Source organism: Coregonus clupeaformis, chromosome 6 (genome assembly GCF_020615455.1).
Source record: "Coregonus clupeaformis isolate EN_2021a chromosome 6, ASM2061545v1, whole genome shotgun sequence".
Classification (NCBI taxonomy): domain Eukaryota; kingdom Metazoa; phylum Chordata; class Actinopteri; order Salmoniformes; family Salmonidae; genus Coregonus; species Coregonus clupeaformis.
In genome coordinates, this window is record NC_059197.1 from 257,618 (window position 1) to 278,888 (window position 21,271).

Genomic DNA, 21,271 nt, shown 5'->3' on the forward strand with positions numbered 1-21,271 from the left:
AAAAACAGCATCAATAAGTGTCCCACACGAGTGATGACTGCTCACCTCCAACGCTTGGAAGAGCACTTTGGGACCTACTTCCCAATCCATTTGACTGTGATCCTGGCTCAGTTGACATGCCGGTAAGTGAAATCGAACAGCTGATCGAGCTGTCACATGACCAAATGCTGCAGATAACACATTCACGGGTCACTACGGAGGAGTTTTGGTTCCTGACTCAAAGGGAATAATACCCTGCCGTCTCCCTCTGAGAATTAATGCCGCGTTCAAAACAACTGGGAACTGGGAACTCGGAAATCTCCAACTTCTGACTTCAGTGCGTCCAAAACAACTGGGAACTCGGGAGAAAAAATTAGCTCCGACTGGGAAAAATCAATTTGAACGGTCATCCAACTCGGAATTCCAACTCGGGAACTTGGGAGAGCTCCGACTTTCCGACCTGAAAGTCCCAGGATGAAAAGTGTGAATTCCGCCATCATCTTAGATCTGATCGTCCTCAGGGTTGCCCACCTTCCGGCAGTGGGATCCGTAGATCCAGGTGTCCCTTTCAGCGATCCTGACCGCAGTCGGTGGTCAGCAGCACTTGGTATGGTCCCCTCCACGGAGGTTGGTGCCAGTGCTTTCGTCTCAGATCCTTCACCACGATCCAGTTGCCAGGGGAGATCTTATGCAGCTGTCCTCCCTTTGGCTCGGCAGGGCAGCTCGCACCTGTGTATAGATAGACTTCAGAGTTTTGTTTAGTTCTATCATATACTTTACCATCTGGTCATCCACACCCGTCAAGGTAAACTAGGCCTGTTTCACCGGCGCGTTGTCCATCTTCATCGGCCTTCCTGTAAGTATTTACCCTGACAGGGAGAGAGTAAAATCCATCATCAAGTGGCTGAAAGTCATTTCTGTTGTGGGGTGAGCTGAAACAAGCATGGGTGCAGCTCTTCCAACATTATGGGCTGCACAAATAGAACATTGTTTACAAAAAATGTCCGCAGAATTAGTCAACCCAAATGTATGCCAATATCTATTAACATATATACACATCCCCCCTTTTGACACGTGACAATTTCGACAAGGTAGGGAAAAGCCACTCCAGGGAGTACAGGGAGGCCCGTCGGGCCCTTCCAGACACCATCAGAGGGGTCACGCATACATGTTCGCTGCCAACGTTTCTTTTCCACTGCATCAGCCCCCTGCTGTAGCAGAGAGACATCATTAAAGGAACGAGGGGTGACAGGGTCAATGCATGCCATCACAGGGAGAGGGGAGGTAGGGGAATCGGCAGCCGCTTTCGCTGCAGAGTCCGCAGCAGCATTTCCTAGGGAAACAGGATCAGTGTGTTTACTATGAGCTGCACATTTACAAATTGTAAGGGTGGAGGGCAGGAGTACTGCCTCAAGCAGTTCTTTAGCCATGTTATGGTGTGCGATTGGTTTACCAGTTGAGGTGAGGAAACCGCGATGTTGCCACAGGGTTCCAAAAATGTGACAGACACCAAAAGCATACTGCGAATCAGTATATACTGTGAGGGACTATCCCTTTCCCAACATACAGGCACATGTGAGAGCAAACAGCTCTGCTTCCTGCGTAGTGTAGTGGGAGGGCAGTCTAGCTGCCTCCTCAATACTGTGGGGTGTACACACAGCATAAGATGCAACTGGATCACCTGATGAAGAACGTTTAGCACAACCATCAACAAAATAGATTAGATCACTGTTAGGAATTGGCACATCTTGGAGATCAGGGCGTGGTTTACACAAGAGGTCAACCACCTCACTGCAGTCATGTGCGTCACCGTCAGACTGTGTGGGGAGTAAGGTCGCAGGGTTTAAAACAGTGCAGCGTTTCAGAGTAACATGAGACATTGTAAGTAACACATTCTGCCAATGTAGCAGCCTTGCGGGGGTGAGATGAGCTGTTCTTGCCTGTAAGATAAGGGAGAAGACAGAACGAGGCACATGAACAGTTAAGGGATGCATAGCTACAATGTCAGCACAGGCCAACACTGCCTCCGTTGCTGCTGCCATAGAGCAGAGGCTAGGGAGTAGTGCACGTGCAACAGTATCGAGACATTTAGAGTTGAAACCAACAGGTCTCATCTTACCACCCATAGTTTGTATCAGTACTGCTGACATAAACCGATTATTCTCCGAAGCAAAAAAATGGAAAGGTTTGGAGTGATCAGGTAACCCCAAACAAGGCGACGACGAGAGTGCCTTTTTAAGCCGAATTAGCGCTTCTTCACAATCTTTAGTCCACTCAATCTGATCCCCCATGGCCATGGGTTTCAAATGAATGAGATCAGAGAAGGTTGGACAATTTCAGCATAATCAATTAACCAAACGCTACAATAGCCAGCCATTCCTAGCAGTGACAACATCTGTTCCTTGGTGTTTGGTTTAGGAACTTGTAAAATGGCTTTAACCCTGTCTGTAGCCAAACTCCTGCCCCCTGGTGTAATCACATGGCGTAAATATGTAACAGTTTGTTGGACACATTGTAATTTGGTTTTTGAGGCCTTATGGCCATTATCAGCTAGGAATTTTAGCAGTGCAACAGTATCAATTTCACATGATTCTCTGTCAGGAGAGCAAAGAAGGAGGTCATCAACGTACTGAACAAGTGTGTTCCCTCTGGGAGGGACAAATGACAGCAAGTTGGCGCTCAACTCAACTCAACAGCCCACTGATAACACTGTCCTTGAACGGAAAATGCAAACCAGTATTGACAATCTGGGTGCACAGGAATGCTAAAAAAATGCATTAGCCAAATCAACAACTGTAAACCAATTTGAATCTGGCAGGACAGAAGAAAGCATGGTGACTGGGTTTGGCGCAACTGGGGCCCTGGCATACACTGCATCGTTAACAGCTCTAAGATCTTGTACCATTCTCCATTCACCAAATGATTTTCTAACAGGTAAAATTGGCGTGTTGCAAGGTGATGACGTACAGGTGACAACAGACCCCCTGCTCAGCAGAGAGGTCAGGATTTTGCCAATGCCTGCCTCCGCCTCCTTACGCAAGGGGTACTGTGCTTTGTGGGGCCGATATGTGCCTTTAGGAGAGACAGTCACAGGCGTTGCTCCTCTCATTTTCCCTATGTCATATTTATCCCTTGTCCATAAACAGTCCGGAACCTGAGACAACAGTGTGCTGTCAGGGGCAGGCTGGTTAGGTGCAAGGGGAACAGGAACAGGGACTTCATTGTCCCCTCTGTGCACTGCGTGCATGCTGTTCACATACGTTCTGTGAGCCCCAACCACAGAGGAGAATTCTCTCCCATCTGGCTGAGCCTCCCAGTCTGTTGCCAACCTCACGCCCCTCACCCATGTACCAAATTCTTCCCATTTGGTATCCTCTATCTTGGAGATAGAGATACGAGGAACTGATTGGGGAACAGTGAAAAACTGTTGCTGTTCAACGGTTAAGTTCACATCAGCTACCACACCCAAAGTTCCTTCATACACATAACCTATTGTCAACTCTTCCTGCTCTCTCACAATGTCACAGTGATTCAAACAAATGGTCCCTTTGACCATGACTAAATTTGGCAGTGCAGTGTAAGTGGTCGGGCTTAGTTTGGCCTGGTCAGAGATATCTTATGAATAATAACAATCATGGCCTGGTACTTCCAGCGCGGTATAGATACCGATGCTTGGAGTGGTTACTACCAGGCCTTCCTCACTGCAAGAAATGTTAATTCTCAATTTACACAATAGGTCTCTTCCCATTAAATTTACAGGGCAGTTAGGAGAATAAACAAAACAATGATTTAAAATTTTACCACCAAATTGGAACGAAAGCGGTTTGGTATGGTTCTCTACCATTGGAATGCCAGACGCCCCTTATTACATTTACATTTTAGTCATTTAGCAGACGCTCTTATCCAGACTCACATGTATGTACGCAGTTAGTGAGTGCATACATTTTCATACTGGCCCCCCGTGGGAATCGAACCCACAACCCTGGCGTTGCAAGTGCCATGCTCTACCAACTGAGCTACACAGGAGGCTTCTTTTGACCATGGAACTTTTAAATTGTTACATTTAGATAAAATAGAAATGGTTGCCCCTGAATCGACCAGGAAATACATATTCACCCCGCCCACACACACATCCATATTAGGTGAATCTGCACTGTTAGAAGATAAAATTGGGTATTCACCAAAGTGGCATTGTTGGCTGTTTTTTCCTTCTGCCTCCCCCTCTCCCCTGCGGGTTAGATGCTGTCACATGTGGTGGTGGTGGATAGTAGGTATCACTGTCCTTAGCTTCATCATAGCCACCCACAGCACCCCTGTTCTGGGGGCAATTTCTTGAAATGTGGCCAGGCTGTTGACAGTTAACACTTCCATGGTTCCCCTCTTCCTCCTCCACCTCTTCCTCCTCCACGGCCCCTTCCTCCTCTTGCTCTTCCAGCCCCCCTTCCTCTTCCTCTGTCTCCCGAGTTCCCTCTGTTCCCTTCCTCATAAAACATTAGCTGGGCAGTTGCCAGTTTATCATGGTGGAAAACTGTTTCCACCATTGTGCCCTGCTATGAGAGGGAGGGGGGAGATCCTTCACGATGTTCATCATCTCCCCCATTTCCCAATTCCGCTGGACTAGGATGGTTGGAGTGGCGTTCGCGTCATGGCCCGCCACTGGATTTGGTATTAACATCAGGGGAAACAGTTCGGCAGAAGGTGGTGTGAAAACAGGAGGGGAAGGGGGTGGTAAGTCTGGATAAAGTCCACATGTCATTTCGGTGACCAGTCGCTGGGGAGGCTTAGGGTCTCTGCTGGGGCGGCTCTGATGTGTCGGTATTCTACTCTGGAACTCAGTGTGTGTGGTGGTCAGAGGAGTTGGTATTCTACTCTGGAACTCAGTGTGTGTGGTGGTCAGAGGAGTTGGTATTCTACTCTGGAACTCAGTGTGTGTGGTGGTCAGAGGAGTTGGTATTCCACTCTGAAACTCACTGTGTGTGGTGGTCAGAGGAGTTGGTATTCTACTCTGGAACTCAGTGTGTGTGGTGGTCAGAGGAGTTGGTATTCTACTCTGGAACTCAGTGTGTGTGGTCGTCAGAGGCGTCGGTATTCTACTCTGGAACTCAGTGTGTGTGGTGGTCAGAGGAGTTGGTATTCTACTCTGGAACTCAGTGTGTGCGGTGGTCAGAGGAGTTGGTATTTTACTCTGGAACTCAGTGTGTGTGGTGATCAGAGGAGTTGGTATTCCACTCTGAAACTCACTGTGTGTGGTGGTCAGAGGAGTTGGTATTCTACTCTGGAACTCAGTGTGTGTGGTGGTCAGAGGAGTCGGTATTCTACTCTGGAACTCAGTGTGTGTGGTGGTCAGAGGAGTCGGTATTCTACTCTGGAACTCAGTGTGTGTGGTGGTCAGAGGAGTTGGTATTCTACTCTGGAACTCAGTGTGTGTGGTGGTAAGAGGAGTCGGTATTCTACTCTGGAACTCAGTGTGTGTGGTGGTCAGAGGAGTTGGTATTCCACTCTGAAACTCACTGTGTGTGGTGGTCAGAGGCGTCGGTATTCTACTCTGGAACTCAGTGTGTGTGGTGGTCAGAGGAGTCGGTATTCTACTCTGGAACAGTGTGTGTGGTGGTCAGAGGAGTTGGTATTCCACTCTGGTGGTCAGAGGCATGTCTTTTTCTTCTTCGTCTTCCTCAGATTCTCTGCCATCTGCCCCCACAGCCCCCCCTGCTGCTTGGGGTCCTGGGTGTGGAGGTGGTAGCCGTTGTTGAGGTGGGGGAGCGTAGAGAGGTGGATGATGTTGATACAGTTCATCTTTACGTCTGTTCCTACTTGCTTTGGCTTTCTTTTATTCAGCTTTCATCATTACCTCTGCACCCTTCTCTGCACTCTCTCTGTCCTTGTCTCTGCTTCAACTTCCCACTTTCTAAAATTATCCCGGCGTATATTATTTTTCTTGCCTTTCCCTACTTTCTCCAACTGTTCTCTGACTAATTTCAACTTAACAGGGAATTTCTTTGGGGACATCTCCATTCGTTAAGCGGTGCCATTGTGACACGTTCTTGGCAACACTCGGACCCCATTTGCTTACAATCACTTTCAACGGCCCTGTGTAGCATGTGGTGGCTGGAGAACACTTTTTGCTCGAGGATGATCCCATCTTGAGTTCCTATCTCACTCACACTCACACACCCACAATATAGAGGAGTGATCAGTTCCTACAACCTAAACCATGTAATTGCATGGCTGCTAAAATACTGCCTAATTTGTCGTTGAACCATTGGTGAACTAGTCCAAATTGGTATCATACCTACATAAAAAGTAAACAGAGTTTTGCTATGATACTTAGTTTCAACTGTATGAGACAGTTCTTCCTGACCACTGGTTAATATGTCTATGCCAAACCTGATATTCTAGTCCAACATGACGTCCTAACCGGTCCACCCGCATCGCACTACGCGGTAGAGCATGCTCTCGATCACTTAGCCAAAGTGATCTATCACTTAGCGCAAAGTGATTTAGGAATGCACAATTCCTCTTATTTCAATGATCATTTTCTCTATCACTTAGCGCAAAGGGATTTAATTCATAAAGAATCTTTGAATGATGACTCACCAGTTTAGCAAAATATCGACTGAGTGATCGCTGACCCTCAACTCCCGTGGACGTCAGCGGGTCTCTCCGTTCCCCTCGTTTGACGAGGAGGAATTTAGCCTAGACTCACATCGCAGTGAGCCTCTGCCGGGAGTTTACCCTCTGAGCCGCAGGTCAACGATACATTAGTCCCGTCTGGGGTGCCAAATTGTGGAAGATAATATAAAATAAGGATTTGCTGGAGTACAAGTCAAACTAAGATTCTTAATTTTTCTGAGCTCAGGAGAAAAACAGAGTTACACAGCGCAGCGCAGACAGTCTGAATTCCGAAGCATTTGGTGATAAGCACATATCTTTATAGTAAGGGGGGGGTAGAAGGATTACTTTATCCTATCCCAGGTATTCCTTAAAGAGGTGGGGTTTCAAATGTCTCCGGAAGGTGGTGAGTGACTCCACTGTCCTGGCATCGTGAGGGAGCTTGTTCCACCATTGGGGTGCCAGAGCAGCGAACAGTTTTGACTGGGCTGAGCGGGAACTGTGCTTCCGCAGAGGTAGGGGAGCCAGCAGGCCAGAGGTGGATGAACGCAATGCCCTCGTTTGGGTGTAGGGACTGATCAGAGCCTGAAGGTACGGAGGTGCCGTTCCCCTCACAGCTCCGTAGGCAAGCACCATGGTCTTGTAGCAGATGCGAGCTTCAACTGGAAGCCAGTGGAGTGTGCGGAGGAGCGGGGTGACGTGAGAGAACTTGGGAAGGTTGAACACCAGACGGGCTGCGGCATTCTGGATGAGTTGTAGGGGTTTAACGGCACAGGCAGGGAGCCCAGCCAACAGTGAGTTGCAGTAATCCAGACGGGAGATGACAAGTGCCTGGATTAGGACCTGTGCTGCTTCCTGTGTAAGGCAGGGTCGTACTCTCTGAATGTTGTAGAGCATGAACCTACAGGATCGGGTCACCGCCTTGATGTTAGCGGAGAATGACAGGGTGTTGTCCAGGGTCACGCCAAGGCTCTTCACACTCTGGGAGGAGGACACAACGGAGTTGTCAACCGTGATGGCGAGATCATGGAACGGGCAGTCCTTCCCCGGGAGGAAGAGCAGCTCCGTCTTGCCAAGGTTCAGCTTGATGTGGTGATCCATCATCCACACTGATATGTCTGCCAGACATTCAGAGATGCGATTCGCCACCTGGTTATCAGAAGGGGGAAAGGAGAAGATTAGTTGTGTGTCGTCTGCGTAGCAATGATAGGAGAGGCCATGTGAGGATATGACAGAGCCAAGTGACTTGGTGTATAGCGAGAATAGGAGAGGGCCTAGAACTGAGCCCTGGGGGACACCAGTGGTGAGAGGACGCAATCCAAGAGTGAGCCGCGCCGGAGATGCCCAGCTCGGAGAGGGTGGAGAGGAGGATCTGATGGTTCACAGTATCAAAAGCAGCAGACAGGTCTAGAAGGACAAGAGCAGAGGAGAGAGAGTTAGCTTTAGCAGTGCGGAGAGCCTCCGTGACACAGAGAAGAGCAGTCTCAGTTGAATGACCAGTCTTGAAACCTGACTGGTTTGGATCAAGAAGGTAATTCTGAGAGAGATAGCAAGAGAGTTGGCTAAAGACGGCACGCTCAAGAGTTTTGGAGAGAAAAGAAAGAAGGGATACTGTTCTGTAGTTGTTGACATCAGAGGGATCGAGTGTTGGTTTTTTGAGAAGGGGTGCAACTCTCGCTCTCTTGAAGACGGAAGGGACATAGCCAGCGGTCAAGGATGAGTTGATCAGCGAGGTGAGGTAAGGGAGAAGGTCACCGGAGATGGTCTGGAGAAGAGAGGAGGGGATAGGGTCAAGCGGGCAGGTTGTTGGGCGGCCGGCCGTCACAAGTCGTAAGATTTTATCTGGAGAGAGAGGGGAGAAAGAAGTCAAAGCATAGGGTAGGGCAGTGTGAGCAGGACCAGCAGTGTCATTTGACTTAACAAACGAGGATCGGATGTCGTCAACCTTCTTTTCAAAATGGTTGACGAAGTCATCCACAGAGAGGGAGGAGGGGGGAGGGGGAGGAGGATTCAGCAGGGAGGAGAAGGTGGCAAAGAGCTTCCTAGGGTTAGAGGCAGATGCTTGGAATTTAGAGTGGTAGAAAGTGGCCTTAGCAGCAGAAACAGATGAAGAAAATGTAGAGAGGAGGGAGTGAAAAGATGCCAGGTCCGCAGGGAGTCTAGTTTTCCTCCATTTCCGCTCGGCTGCCCGGAGCCCTGTTCTGTGAGCTCGCAATGAGTCATCAAGCCACGGAGCTGGAGGGGAGGACCGAGCCGGCCGGGAGGATAGGGGACATGGAGAGTCAAAGGATGCAGAAAGGGAGGAGAGGAGGGTTGAGGAGGCAGAATCAGGAGATTGGAGGGATAAGGATTGAGCAGAGGGAAGAGATGATAGGATGGAAGAGGAGAGAGTAGCGGGAGAGAGAGAGCGAAGGTTGCGACGGCACATTACCATCTGAGTAGGGGCAGAGTGAGTAGTGTTGGAGGAGAGCGAGAGAGAAAAGGATACAAAGTAGTGGTCGGAGACATGGAGGGAGTTGCAGTGAGATTAGTAGAAGAACAGCATCTAGTAAAGATGAGGTCAAGCGTATTGCCTGCCTTGTGAGTAGGGGGGGGACGGTGAGAGGGTGAGGTCAAAAGAGGAGAGGAGTGGAAAGAAGGAGGCAGAGAGAAATGAGTCAAAGGTAGACGTAGGGAGGTTGAAGTCCCCCAGAACTGTGAGGGGTGAGCCATCCTCAGGAATGGAACTTATCAAGGCGTCAAGCTCATTGATGAACTCTCCAAGGGAACCTGGAGGGCGATAAATGACAAGGATGTTAAGCTTAAATGGGCTAGTGACTGTGACAGCATGGAATTCAAATGAGGAGATAGACAGATGGGTCAGGGGAAAAATAGAGAATGTCCACTTGGGAGAGATGAGGATTCCTGTGCCACCACCCCGCTGACCAGATGCTCTCGGGGTATGCGAGAACACATGGTCAGACGAGGAGAGAGCAGTAGGAGTAGCAGTGTTTTCAGTGGTAATCCATGTTTCCGTCAGCTCCAAGAAGTCGAGGGACTGGAGGGTAGCATAGGCTGAGATGAACTCTGCCATGTTGGCAGCAGAACGGCAGTTCCAGAGGCTGCCTGAGACCTGGAACTCCACGTGGGTGGTGCGTGCAGGGACCACCAGGTTAGACAGGCAGCAGCTACGCGGTGTGAGGCGTTTGTATAGCCTGTGCGGACAGGAGAGAACAGGGATAGACAGAGGCATAGTTGACAGGCTACAGAAAATGGCTACAATAATGCAAAGGAGATCGGAATGAAATGAACTAAACATCTGGGAAAGGAGAGAGCGGGGCCTCCCTCACCACAACACCCAAATATAACTCTCCCAACTTCCACCTCAGAAACTTTAATTGTTGTAAACTACAGCGGTTCAATGTTTTCTAGGAATAGACTAACTTAGTTTATTCAGCTAGCTAACTTGGTACAGTATTCTTCCGTGAAAATCGTCCAGGGCACCTAGTCATAAGACGCCACAGCCAGCTAGCATGCCGGACTCCAACAACACGGTTTAGCACCAATACTCGGCCACAACAAACCACCTGTGTGTCAACACACCAAGCTAGAATAGTTAGCATACTAGCTAGCCATTGCTTTCAGACAAAGAAGAAACCCCTCCTTTCACGGCACGAACACACAGAGAGAGCCAAGCTAATGTTAACTAGTCACCCATGTCCCAAATTCCTTGAACGACTCTGGCTACCAATATGTAAAAACAAAACACAAATGTAGGTTATAACTTACCCCTAGCAGCTACTGTACACAGAGCTCGTTCTTTTCCGAGTTCCCAGTTGTTTTGAACAAACTGAAGTCGGAAGTCAGAGATTTCCAAGTTCCCAGTTCCGAGTTCCAAGTTGATTTGAATGCAGCATAAGATGCGCCAACGCGACATGCATCAAGCACACCCATCTCATTAGTGGTGGTGAGATAAGAGACATTGTGTCAGACTAAATTGCAATTGACTGACATAGCCCCACATTAAAAGTATGTGATGGTAAGTTGAGAAGACAATCAGAAATACTGTTAGAATGTTTTTCAATTGACTGCAATAGCCACAAATGAAAAAAGTAAACATTGGCTGTTAATTAGGGTACATCATTTTTTTCACATGGTTGGGTTCGCAATAATTTTCAGATATCTAAATGGGGTCGTGGGCCAAAAAAGTTTGGGAACCTCTGTCTTAGTATATATGAATATGTATGCATGATCCTGAAATATCATATGGATTGCTTTTATACAGTCGTGTGTCTATCTTCACCAAAAGTGCTGGAATAAAATAATTTTTACCAAAGACATTCTGCTTCCTTTGTGCGATAAACATGCCTGAAATGAATGAACCCACAAATAAGAGTCCTGCTCTTCCTACCTTAGAGACACTGATTACATAGCCTACTGTAATGCATTTTGTCATGATTTCTCTTTATGATGGGCAATTCTACCTTCAGTGTCCTGCCAACTATATTCAGTAAATAGGCCTACATATACAGTAATTAGGTGGGTGCTTACATTTGTCCTATTTCACACATGTAAAAGTGCATGTGTGAATTGGAAATTTGACTTTTGCATATCACACTCCCTCTGAGACCACAGGAGGTTGGTGGCACCTTAATTGGGGAGGATGGGCTCGTGGTAATGGCTGAAGCGGAATCAGGGGAATGGTATCAAATACATCAAACACATGGTTTCCATGTATTTGATGCCATTCCATTTACTCTGTTCCAGCCATTATTATGAGCTGTCCTCCCCTCAGCAGCCTCCTGTGCTTAAGAGACCCTCGGAGAGTGGGGTCAGAGCCAGGGATCAGCCATTATTATATAATGGTGACCCTGGATGCACACTATAAAAACTCCACCCCTTTTGTTATCAACCAGCCAATCAAATCTGAGCTATTTTGCATTATTTCGAAAAGCCCTCCCTTAACAACAAACTTCGTTTAATTTCTGTGTTTCTTTCATTATACAGTCACTAAAACGCTTGCAATTTTCATTGTAGCAAATGGTTACATTCCTTATACTAAATAGTACGATTGCTTTTACCACAACATTTTGTCACCGAGACTGAAACACTTATGTACACCGTCAGGTATAAATACGTACTGCGAACTCTCTATTAAATGCCCGGATGAGCCTCGGTGGTCCGGGGTGCAGGCTTCAAACCTGTAGCTGCTTAGCGGCAGAGTGGTTCAATTCCACCTTTCGGGCGTAATTTATGAACGCTCTAATGTATGGACTTTGATCCCCAACAATGTTCATAGGAATTCACAGAAGAAAACATTGAAATTGCGCTCTTGGAAATAAATGAATGTATCTTGTTGTTTCGTTCGAAAGTTATATTTTAACAGAATCATGCTTTATGATACGTATGGGCATTGATGATGCGAGGTAGCCTAGCGGGTAGAGCGTTGGGCCAGTTACCGAAGGGCCACTGATTCGAATCTCCGACAAGGTGAAAAATCTGTCGATGTGCCCTTGAACAAGGCATTTAACACTAATTGCTTCTGTAAATCGCTCTGAATTACAGCGTCTGTTAAAATGAGATGATAGGTCACTCAAAACTGTCTAAAATCTGGTGCTGCGCGGCGTGTCGCAAATTATATGCATCCTTCAACGAACCAGACCGAATGTACATAATGACTGGCAAGCCCGATAAACCAATCACCACTTTGGCGTCTTATTTCTTAACCAATCAATGTTCTTGTTGGAGTGGGCGGCACCATCTTGTACGTAAAGTTTGCATGTCCTTGATTATGTAACGTGGAGAGAAATAAACTGCATCTGATGGTGTAATTTGTCGTTCATCCAATTCAAAGGTAAATTGCTGTTTGAACTGAGTAGAAACTAGTATTTGGCAACAATTTTGAAATGATATTATAAATAGCTTTATAGCTGTCCTATCCAGCTAGGTAGTTTAGTAATCCCAACGTGCGTGATTGCTCGCTGTTGACTGCCAGACAACCCAGCAGCAACATCTAGCTAGCTAGTAGCTAGCTACACAGACTCATCCATATTTATATTGATATAGCTATTTAACCTTACCTTGCTCTTGTCTAACAATGAGTTTAACACACGCACAATTAAATGCAACGAGATTCCTTTAAGGAAGGAATAAAGGAATTGTAAATAAACCTAATCTTTGCCCAATTATATTTTTGTTTCCCCAGCTAGGCGTGTGTCAACACCATTCCAGTGACCATGCCTCTCCACAAGTACCCCCCAAAGATCTGGGAAGCCCTGAAACTGAAGCAGGGGATCTATGCCCGCCTCCCCAAACACTACCTCCGCTCTCTGGAGGAGACCACGCAGCCCACCCCGGTCCACTGGAAGGCCCTGGGAGTCAAGTACAGGGCCAACCCCAAAACAGGGCGTAAGGAGAGGGTACAAGACGTCCCCATCCCCATCTACTACCCCCCCAGAGTCCCAGGACGGCCTATGGGGAGGCCCATAGGCTTCAGATATGCCAACAATGACAAAGTGAGTACTATGTAGAGCATTAATGAACATCATGACCATTTGTTTTGTTCCCTGTATTCACAGACACACTTTATACTATATCTGAGCATGTATCCTAACATTGTCTCTCTCCTCAGCTATCCACCAGGCTAGAAAGAGTCTGGAAGCCACAGCTGTTCACCAGAGAGCTGTACAGTGAGATCTACACCAAGTACAAGGTGGGTTCGTTATGTTTTGGACCATGACGGTTTGAAGTTCCAACACACTTTTGTCTTGAGCTTTCATCAAGTTGCTATAGGAGATGATGCAACAGTTCATAAAGTCAGTGAAAGTGCTGCACAAATGTTGTAGATAATGTAATGAGATCTTTTAACTATCTCTATCTCTCTCCCTCGCAATCTCATTCTGCCCTCTTCCATTGCCCCCAGCAGCAGTTTGAGATCCCTGCAGAGGAGGCTGAGTGGGTTGGCCTGAGTGTGGATGAGGCTGTGGAGAAACAGAGACAACTGGAGCACAAGGTAACTGCATCGTTTCAGTCACATGGAACATATGGTGTCCCTCAGTAATCACCCTGCTAGGGTAAACATGCACGGTCGATATTGACTGATTTTATATTGTATCTGCTCTGTCCCATACTCTCGCTAACTGGACTCTATTGTTTTGATTCCCAGGAGCCGGAGCCTCTGTTCAAGCCGGAGCCTCTGAACCACAGCTGGTGGAGAAGAAGTAAGGGCCATTTCCTGAGGAGCACTGAGGTCACTTCCTGTTGACGGTGACACTTGGTGGTCACTTGGTCCCATTGAAAGACACTTATTTATTCAGGTTCTATTTTTCAGCAGCTGATTTGGACCTATCTCCATCTGGGTTGTTACCATGTAAATATTCCACATTCTTCTGTTTGATGGTGAGACTTTCCTTGATCAGTGATAAATCATTTGTCTAAGGAATAAAATATTCACATTTTTTAATGAGTTTTTATTGCCAGTTTCTTAGTTAGTGTTGTGGTTAGTTGTATACTGTACTGCGCTCTTGATGCCTAATCTCATCATCCCGAGTGGCGCAGTGGTCTAAGGCACTGCATCGCAGTGCTAGCTGTGCCACTAGAGATCCTGGTTCAAATCCAGGCTCTGTTGTAGCCGGCCGCGACCGGGAGACCCATGGGGCGGCGCTTAATTGGCCCGTCATCCAGGGTAGGGGAGGGAATGGCCGGCAGTGATGTAGCTCAGTTGGTAGAGCATGGCAACGCCAGGGTTGTGGGTTCGATTCCCACGGGGGGCTAGTATTAAAAATAATGTATGCACTCACTAACTGTAAGTCGCTCTGGATAAGAGCGTCTGCTAAAATGACTAAAATGTAAATGTAATCTAGACTGTCATACTCCAGTTTATCCTCTAGATGGAAGTCATTACCACTTTTTCAGTATCATCATTTAAGAATGATAGAAGACAGCCAGGGGCCTCATTTATCAAAGGTGTGTGTGTGCACAAAAAAATACTCTAAACCCTGCGTGTACTAGTTTTCCCACAAAGGTTGGTATTTATCAAATTAGGTCAAATCAAGTTTTTTTTTACCAAGTCACACTTCTCAAAAGGCACCGAATTGGTAGAACGACCCAAATATTAGCCTACCATTTATCCATCGCTCATTCAATAGCCAAGCATGCTCCGAAGTAAATAGACCGGTAGCCCTATTTAATATATTTGACGGTATTGCTTTGCGATAGGAGCGCCACATCATAGCCTATTTCATCTCAGAGCCTATACCAAGGCAGGTGATAGAAACACAATCATGTGTTGATAAACAAACTAACAACAATTCATATACTGAACAAAAATAAAAACGCAATGTGTAAAGTGTTGGTCCCATGTTTCTTGAGTATTCACACCCGAGTCAATACTTTGTAGAAGCACCTTTGGCAGCGATTACAACTTTGAGTCGTCTTGGGTATGTCGGTTTCAGCTTTGCACATCTGGATTTGGGGATTTTCTCCCATTCTTCCTTGCAGATTTTCTCAAGCTCTGTTAAATTAGATGGGGAGCGGCGGTGAACAGCAATTTTCAAGTCTTTCTACAGATTTTCAATGGGATTCAAGTCTGGGCTTTGGCTGGGCCACTCAAGGACTGTCACATTCTTGTTCTGAAGCCATTCCAGCATTGCTTTGGCTCTATGCTTGGGGTCATTGTCCTGTTGGAATGTAAATCGTCGCCCCAGTCTATGGTCACTTTCACTCTGAAGCAGGTTCTCATCAAGGATTTGCCTGTATTTGGCTCCGTTCATTGTTCCCTTTATCCTTACCAGTCTCCCAGTCCCTGCTTCTGAAAAGCATCCCCATAGCATGATGTTGCCACCACCATGCTTCATGGTAGGGATGGTGTTAGATGGGTAATGAGCTGAGACTGATTTTCTCCTGACATAACGCTTTGCATTCAGGACAAATAAATAAATGTTTGTCTCATCAGACCATAGAATGTTTTGCCTTATGTTCTGTCTTTCATGTGCCTTTTTGCAAACTCCAGGTATGCTGTCATGTGTATTTTCTCAGGAGTGGCTTCGGTCTGGCCACTCTCCCATAAACCCCAGATTAGTGAAGTGCTGTAGACTGTTGGCAGGTTTTCCCATCTCAGCCAAGGAACTATGTAGTTCTGTCACCTCTCTGACCAAGGTCCTTCTTGCCTGGTTGCTCAGTTTGGTCGGACGGCCAGCTCTAGGCAGAGTCTGGGTAGTTCCATATTTTTCCCAATGATGGAGACCACTATGCTCTTGGAAACCTTCAATACTCCAGAAATCTCTGAGATCTACGGATAGTTCCTTGGAATTCACGGTATAGTTTCTGCTCTGACATGCACCGCTGTCAACTGTGGGACCTTATATAGAAAGGTATGTTTCTTTCTAAATCAATGTACAAACAATTGAATTGGCCACAGGTGGACTCCAATGAAGTTGTAATGACATCTCAAGGAATGCACCTGAGCTCAATTTGGAGTGTCATAGCAGAGGGTTGTGAATACTTATGTCAATTTGAAATTTCTGTATTTCATTTGAAATAAATTGGCCAAAATATCTTAAAAGATGTTTTCACTTTGTCATTTTGGGGTATTGTGTGTAGATGGGTGAGAGTAAAAAATATATTTAATCCATTTTGAATTCAGGCTGTAACACAACAACAGCTGTGTAATGTCCCACTCTGTTTGTGATTCTTGGGAGATTACAAGGACTATAAGGCAAGATGGAGTTCATTTTATTTACACCACACACCCCTTAACTCACTTACAGTGGGGGAAAAAAGTATTTAGTCAGCCACCAATTGTGCAAGTTCTCCCACTTAAAAAGATGAGAGAGGCCTGTCATTTTCATCATAGGTACACATCAACTATGACAGACAAATTGAGATTTTTTTTCTCCAGAAAATCACATTGTAGGATTTTTAATGAATTTATTTGCAAATTATGGTGGAAAATAAGTATTTGGTCAATAACAAAAGTTTCTCAATACTTTGTTATATACCCTTTGTTGGCAATGACACAGGTCAAACGTTTTCTGTAAGTCTTCACAAGGTTTTCACACACTGTTGCTGGTATTTTGGCCCATTCCTCCATGCAGATCTTCTCTAGAGCAGTGATTGTTTTGGGGCTGTCGCTGGGCAACACGGACTTTCAACTCCCTCCAAAGATTTTCTATGGGGTTGAGATCTGGAGACTGGCTAGAGCCACTCCAGGACCTTGAAATGCTTCTTACGAAGCCACTCCTTCGTTGCCCGGGCGGTATGTTTGGGATCATTGTCATGCTGAAAGACCCAGCCAGGTTTCATCTTCAATGCTCTTGCTGATGGAAGGAGGTTTTCACTCAAAATCTCATGATACATGGCCCCATTCATTCTTTCCTTTACACGGATCAGTCGTCCTGGTCCCTTTGCAGAAAAACAGCCCCAAACCATGATGTTTCCACCCCCCATGCTTCACAGTAGGTATGGTGTTCTTTGGATGCAACTCAGCATTCTTTGTCCTCCAAACACGACAAGTTGAGTTTTTACCAAAAAGTTATATTTTGGTTTCATCTGACCATATGACATTCTCCCAATCCTCTTCTGGATCATCCAAATGCACTCTAGCAAACTTCAGACGGGCCTGGACATGTACTGGCTTAAGCAGGGGGACACGTCTAGCACTGCAGGATTTGAGTCCCTGGCGGCGTAGTGTGTTACTGATGGTAGGCTTTGTTACTTTGGTCCCAGCTCTCTGCAGGTCATTCACTAGGTCCCCCGTGTGGTTCTGGGATTTTTGCTCACCGTTCTTGTGATCATTTTGACCCCACGGGGTGAGATCTTGCGTGGAGCCCCAGATCGAGGGAGATTATCAGTGGTCTTGTATGTCTTCCATTTCCTAATAATTGCTCCCACAGTTGATTTCTTCAAACCAAGCTGCTTACCTATTGCAGATTCAGTCTTCCCAGCCTGGTGCAGGTCTACAATTTTGTTTCTGGTGTCCTTTGACAGCTCTTTGGTCTTGGCCATAGTGGAGTTTGGAGTGTGACTGTTTGAGGTTGTGGACAGGTGTCTTTTATACTGATAACAAGTTCAAACAGGTGCCATTAATACAGGGAACGAGTGGAGGACAGAGGAGCCTCTTAAAGAAGAAGTTACAGGTCTGTGAGAGACAGAAATCTTGCTTGTTTGTAGGTGACCAAATACTTATTTTCCACCATAATTTGCAAATAAATTCATTACAAATCCTACAATGTGATTTTCTGGAGAAAAAAAATCTCAATTTGTCTGTCATAGTTGACGTGTACCTATGATGAAAATTACAGGCCTCTCTCATCTTTTTAAGTGGGAGAACTTGCACAATTGGTGGCTGACTAAATACTTTTTTCCCCCACTGTAAATGTTACAAAGACCACATACACCATTGTCTATGATATCCCTTATATGGTACACAATTATATTATTGAAAAATCAGTTGCTTGGCTCTTCAGTAAACACTGTGTTTTTTTGTGTGGCTTTCGCTTTCGGCTCCTTGCTTTCGCTTTCGGCTCCTTCAGTGTGCCTGCACATGTCCACTGTAACTGTTTCCATTACCAAATGGGGTGTGGTTACTACACTTGTAGGGAGGGGAGTCCCTGTTAGTTGGGGGACTCCCGTGAGTGTTGTAACCTAGCAACAGAGGAGGAGTTCTCAACAATTACCTGTCAACAGGTTCATCCTCACCTTATAAGGATAGGCGATGTTGTATGCCAAAGACTGGAATTACCCTTACTACTCTAAATATAATGTAAGATAGCACTAATTTTCCCCATAGGCCCATTCCTTTTTGTAAACCTGTCTTTATGCCATTACACAGGCAGGGTCTTCGATGGGAATGCACAGTATGCAAACTAAGCATTAAACAGTGAAATATACTGTGTGTGGATCATTTTTCAGGGAATATGCCTCATTTGCTGTGTGATCAGTGTCTTAAATTATTTTATTGCAAAGATAGTGAATGGAATGACAGGGTAGTATACTATAGATTTGAATATGGGCATGTGACATCACCTGATCATTGTGACTTGAGACTTAGCTTCTCAACTACTTTGAATTTGACAAGATGTGCTAATTGAGTGCTTTGTTCCATTCCATCATGATTGTATGTGTATGTATTTACATTTTGTCAGGCAGCCCAATTCAGATATTTTGCCACCTAATTGGTATTTTGATCAATCAGATCAGTTATTTTGCAAATAATTGGGCAATAGATCAGAATTGGGCTGCCTGTGTAGATGCAGACTTTGTGACTGGTTGTGTTAATGTTGCCCAGGATAAATTACAGCTGAGTCCCACTGTGTAGGGCCATCAACATTCAATGTTCTTAAACCAGGGTTGGGTAGGTTACTTTCTAAATGTCATCTGAACAGTTACTAATTACCTGTTCAAAATGGTAATCAGTTACGTCACTTTTGGATTACCTAAACTCAGTAACATAATCTGATTACTTTCCCCTTACAAAATTGTAATCAGTTACGTCACTTTTGGATTACCTAAACTCAGTAACATAATCTGATTACTTTCCCCTTACGTCACTTTTGGATTACCTAAACTCGGTAACATAATCTGATTACTTTCCCTTTAAGAGGCATTAGAAGACAAAACATATCCATCAAATGCATTTGTTGTGTCATCATAGTCGTCTCTGACTTGTGGTCAAACTTGCGCCTTTTTTCAATGCTGAAGTGAATGTCTTTGAGATGTTTCCGTAAACATCCGTTCTTAATTTAAAAGTAATCCAATAAGTAATCATTAACTGATTATAAATGTAATCAGTTACTCCCCAACCCTGTCCAAAACCACTAGGGAGCAGTAGAGTCTGCTAAGATGGAGTGCAAGGAAAACTGCCTAGTCATACTGTACAACTAGCAGGCCTCATCATCGCTCATCCTTATAGCAAACTTCACTCCTGTAATTCTGTTATACGGTAATTAAGTTTCATCCTGCAACATGAGTGAAATGATTTAATCGTTCCACATTTAGGACAATCTAGTTTTAATTCATTCTATATATTCTACAAAAATGTTGAATAATATGTCACAAAGATTCAAAAAAGGTGGAGAGAGGAGAGGTTAGACGTTGACTTTGTTATGTCACACATTCTCATTTGCATTCAAACACATTTGCAGAACATACAGTAAGTAATATGTGAGTAAGATCTATCGATGGTTTGAGGAGGAGATGGGGGATTGTTGTATGGCCACACATAGGACATTTCAACTCCCTCAATCAGCATGTTTATAGATGGGAATTTTCAATATCCTTTATAGATGGGAATTTTCAATATCCAAGTCCCTTATTAGCTGCCAGTTCTTTGTATTTGCTCACTCCATTTGTCTTCCCACTATTGTCCTTATATTACTGGGAATAACCCCACTGAGAGGGTAGGTGCAGTTCACACTCACTACAAGGTAACCTTAGACGTCAAGCAGTCAATGATTGATGGTAATAAGTCAACAACTCAGAGACTTGCTGTGGTGAACTTAAACCAAGTGTTTGGGTGTGTAATGTTAACCTTTTCACAGTAGTGGTGAAAGCTAAAATGTTGTCTCTGGAATGAGGAGGTATGACTCTTAGTGCAATGGGAATGTTCATGTCTATGCTTTCTTATGACTACTTGGAAAAGCTCTTCTGCATGAATTCCTGGGAATTTTCTGTTTCAAAATCCCAAAGTACATTTCTGGCCAAGTATGCAAATTGTTCTAAAGCTGCTGAGCTAGTTTTCAAGTGAATTCAGACCAAAGCAGGACAAACTCGTGGGCATATACAGTAGGCCTATAGAAATAAAACCATTAATGTGAGTGTGTTCACTTTAGTCAAGTATGAAATGTACTATAGTCAAGTATGAAATGTGTATAGATTTACAGTGGGGGAAAAAAGTATTTAGTCAGCCACCAATTGTGCAAGTTCTCCCACTTTAAAAAGATGAGAGAGGCCTGTAATTTTCATCATAGGTACACGTCAACTATGACAGACAAATTGAGAAAAGAAAATCCAGAAAATCACATTGTAGGATTTGTAATGAATTTATTTGCAAATTATGGTGGAAAATAAGTATTTGGTCACCTACAAACAAGCAAGATTTCTGTCTCTCACAGACCTGTAACTTCTTCTTTAAGAGGCTCCTCTGTCCTCCACTCGTTCCCTGTATTAATGGCACCTGTTTGAACTTGTTATCAGTATAAAAGACACCTGTCCACAACCTCAAACAGTCACACTCCAAACTCCACTATGGCCAAGACCAAAGAGCTGTCAAAGGACACCAGAAACAAAATTGTAGACCTGCACCAGGCTGGGAAGACTGAATCTGCAATAGGTAAGCAGCTTGGTTTGAAGAAATCAACTGTGGGAGCAATTATTAGGAAATGGAAGACATACAAGACCACTGATAATCTCCCTCGATCTGGGGCTCACGCAAGATCTCACCCAGTGGGGTCAAAATGATCACAAGAACGGTGAGCAAAAATCCCAGAACCACACGGGGGACCTAGTGAATGACCTGCAGAGAGCTGGGACCAAAGTAACAAAGCCTACCATCAGTAACACACTACGCCGCCAGGGACTCAAATCCTGCAGTGCCAGACGTGTCCCCCTGCTTAAGCCAGTACATGTCCAGGCCCGTCTGAAGTTTGCTAGAGTGCATTTGGATGATCCAGAAGAGGATTGGGAGAATGTCATATGGTCAGATGAA

General features: G+C 45.3%; 1 non-coding gene and 1 pseudogene across 1 annotated transcript; both read left to right on the forward strand.

Moving 5' to 3' along the window:
* The first annotated feature begins 11,727 nt into the window (after positions 1-11,727).
* On the forward strand, positions 11,728-11,814 carry trnastop-uca. Its single transcript has one exon. It is a non-coding gene; the product is annotated as a tRNA-Sec (tRNA).
* A 514-nt stretch (positions 11,815-12,328) lies between these two features.
* Positions 12,329-14,029, forward strand: LOC121568237 (annotated as a pseudogene).
* The last annotated feature ends 7,242 nt before the right edge of the window (positions 14,030-21,271 follow it).